The sequence below is a fragment of the Lolium rigidum genome, chromosome 3 (genome assembly GCF_022539505.1).
Source record: "Lolium rigidum isolate FL_2022 chromosome 3, APGP_CSIRO_Lrig_0.1, whole genome shotgun sequence".
NCBI classification, from domain to species: Eukaryota; Viridiplantae; Streptophyta; class Magnoliopsida; order Poales; family Poaceae; genus Lolium; species Lolium rigidum.
The window spans coordinates 273,207,993-273,212,228 of record NC_061510.1 but is presented as its reverse complement, the minus strand read 5'-3'; positions in this window follow the sequence as shown (position 1 = coordinate 273,212,228).

The window sequence follows — 4,236 nt, the reverse complement described above, 5'->3', positions numbered from 1 at the left end:
AAATAGTTAAGAATCAAACCTAGAGAGGTGAGAGATCTATTACAATTATTAGAGAAGCATTAACAAACCTTGAGTTAAAGCTTGGATATGCATCCAAGTATTCAAATCATCATCTTTAAAGAGAAACCCTAGGATATTATCCAAGACCATTCCTAGAGAGATAAACCAACTTAGTTGGACAATTGAATCTTTAGCTTAGCCACCTAAATAAATATTAGGAGTACACCATAAACCCTAGAATAACTGTTCTTAAATGGGAGAGCTTAATCTATGGTGTTACACTCAAGTTAGTTGAGGCAACATCTGGATTTGAGGGAGAGAACTACTTTTATAACCAGATGATTATATCATCATTGTTGAGTAGAACCCTAACATAATATCTCAGGCATTCTCCTGGGATATAAACTAATGAGGCAATCATAGAAGTTTTATCCTAGAAAGTAAAATAGAAGTGCTATACATTAATTGATCAAGACAATGCTTGATCATGGAACTGAGAAACCTAATTAATGAGAGGTACTTTAGGAAGCCAAACCTTGATCATTATAAATTGAGTGATGATCCTAAACCCTAAGAACTCAAGGTAGAGATATTAAGAACAAGTTGATCATGCCTAAACCATGATCATGCTCTTGATGTATGTGAGGATAAGTTAAACCCTACTAGGATAAGTAGATCTCATCCCCACATGAAATCATAGGGAGATCACTAGTAAGCAACCATATGCTTATATCCCAACCTTTACTTGTGAATCACTTAGTGATCACAAGTAGAATTCTACCACATCTACATTCCACTTATTTTTCACTTAAGAACCACCAGAAAACATTAAGAGTCAAACTCTATACTCTAAATGGGGAGAAACCATCCATCCATATGACCAAAGTTAACTATAAAAAGAAATATAACCACTGTAGTTACTTTAATGATTAATTGAGGATAATAATAGAAGTTAATTGGTAGAAGATATAACCAATTCTCAAATCCTTAGTGATTAAAGGAGCACATGGAGAATTAAGCAAGTAAACATATTACCTTGGGTAGGGGGGATTAAACCCTAGCACATGCAATATGGTGTCATCTCAACTCTACAACCAAGAATTATATCTTAAACCTAGTTGTAAATAACTTGGGTGATCATAATATAAACCCATGCCATAATTGAGATTCAAACCAATAGCCACTAGGTAAATATAATTAGAACCCTAATGGTTCATTAATTAAATCCAATGTTTCAATTATAAAACATAAGAGCCACCTAATGATAAGTCCTATAATTAAACCATATGTGTAGTGATCAACCATTTATCTTTGTAAACAAGATAAACCATAATTGAAACAATACCTACATAAATACTTTCAAAGATAAGGATAAGTATTAACCTTAACAAGGAGTTTATCATAGATACTCTAAAACCCTAATATATTGGTGCTCACATATAATCATGTGCAAGTGACCAATTCCCTAAATTGAAACCAAGTCTTAATACCATCTTTAAAATACTTTGAGTTCAAGGTATCAACTCTATTAATCCAAACAAATTGATTCACAAAAGTGGTATGAAATCCAGATGAGGATATAAACTCATGTTTAATTGCTATATTGAATAAGCACACATATGTGAATTATTAAGCAACTATAAGATGTTCTCTTCAATTGGGAGAATGGTGTAATAGTCATTGCACCATACATTAAGTAAATTAACATAATTGAGGCACCTGCAAAATAATAACAGAATTCAAATATGAATTCAAATAGGCAAATACAAAAAGAAAATAGAAAATTAAAAGCAGAAAAAGAAAAGGGGAGAAAAGCATTACCTGGTCTCATCCGGCCGCAATAGCCCACCAGGCAGCCCAACCAAACCCAGCCCAGCACGGCCCAGCCAGGCCCGAGGTACCCCTTCGTCAAAAACAGAGGAGAGGAGCTCGTCCTCATCCTCTCCAACGTGCATGGACGACAGCACGATGGCGTGCCCGTCCATCCCTCTCGCTGGCGACCTCCCAGAGCTCGGCGTCGTGACGAGGCACTCCCTGGCACCATATAAAAGCTCGACGATGAACCCTAGCCCGAGTTCTTCCTCCTCTGTCCAATTTTCCCCAAAAATCCGAAACCCTGCCTCCGGCCATCGCCGTCGATGGAGACCTCCCCAGGCCAAGCTGTGACCACCCACGTGACCGCCGTCCTCGACATGCCTAGCCTGCAGAAGGAATTGTGCCGCCGTGCCCGGAATCGCCGTCGACGACCTCGTCTTCCTCGACGCCGGCCATCACTGCCGCCGTCGATTCAGACCACTATAGGTCACGCCGTCAAGTCCTGCGCACTCCCGGTGAGTCGCCGATGCTCTCGGCGCTCTCGCTTTGCTCGATTCACCGCCGTAGCTCCACCGCACTGGATCAACCGCGTGTGCTGCCGCTCGAACCCGCCGCCGACCAAGCTCCGGCAACCATCTAGTGGCGGCGCCGCCACTAGTTGGTTTGCCTCGTCAAGTGCTGTCCAACGCGCCCCTGCTCAGGCCCGCGGGAACGCCCGAGCGCCGGCGACCATCGCCAGTTCCCGCCGGCCAGAGATCTCCTCGCCACCGTGGTGATTTTGACTTGGTCAAATTCCACGTGGCGGGTGAGGTGGACAGACCCCACCAGTCATAGACTGTGGGTGTGTTCTGTCCGGGTAGGTTTAGTAATTCTTTTATTTCTATTTCAAATTCAAAAAATTGCTGCAACTTCAAATAAATTTATAAAATTCATAAAAACTCAGAAAAATACAAATGAGATATCAAAATTCTTGTAAAAGAAAAATCTATCCAATAAAAATATAAAATTAAATTTATATTTTTAAATTTAAATTAATTATTTAATACTTATTAAATAAGCCTTTTCTTTAATTCTAAATTGAATTAAAATTCAATAAATAGTAAAACCTTCTAAAATAAATAAAAACCAGTAAGAAAAATAAAGAAAACATTAAAGCTATTTTTTCTTATTTGTTATTTTGTTAAATCTTTATTAGTGGAAATTTAAACCCTGATTAATAATTACCCTAATTATTAATTATTTAATAAGAATAAAAGGCCAAATTCAATATTATTTTATTTACAAGTTACTAATAACTTCAACCTTAAATTGAAGTTATTAACCATAGTACTATATGGTAAATAGCAAACCCTAATTCCATATTGAATGATATTACAAACCATCATTTCAGGTGAAACCTAAAATCCTAATTCCATTAGGAACCCTAGCCCTATTATTTTATGTGAACCTTAAATTGCTAATAAACCTAAACCTAGGTTATAACTTGTGATCATGTTATTTCCTTTTGGATTATAGACCTACAATTAGCAGCTAAGTATTTGTTCTTGTTCCCATAAAATAATAGAAGCCATAGTACTTATAAGTGGATATACCATGAACACATCCTAATAAAACCTAAATGTTAATGTAGGGTCAACCAAGTGCAAACCCTAGTTATTATTACCAAAACCATCATCCTTAACTATCCATGATTAGCATCACATCAAAGTGATGAATCTCAGGAGCAACCATGCCAAATCTTGAGCATTACATAACCATATTCCATTAAACCCTACTAGTGTGAGATACTTATGAACCATCCTATTTAGGAACCAACCATTCTCCACTTAGTAGAACCAACAGCTAATAACCAAAACCAACCTCAACCTTAATTGTAATACTTCTTATTATTTAAGAGGTATGTTCTTCAAAGGTTATTCTTTTGAAGAAGATAAGGAATTATCACCAACCCTGCTTATAAGGACCTATAAACCCTAGCCAGCTATCATCTAGCAAGATAAACCAACCTTGACAACAACCATGTATAATGAATTGCTTAGGATGCCTAGGCTTATCTTAACCTTACAAGCCCTAGGTGTCGATGAGTCCAACATTGTTGTGATCCATCTAACCCTTACTCCAAAAACTACTTGGAACCATAATAAATTATAGAACTCCACCAACCTAATTATCATACTTGTTCTTTATTAAAGAACATGATTCTTCAAAAGTTATTCTTTTGAAGTATATGATAATTAACCCTTAACCATGCCATCATAGTACTTAAAATTGACCACCTGCTCTTTACTTGATAACATTATGCCCATTACCATTCTTTGATGTGCTCAATTGATTATTATTCTTTATTGTCTACCTGTTGAGTCTAATACCAAGTAATCACACTGAATAAGAACCTTGTATGTGAATCACTCTAAAAGTGCA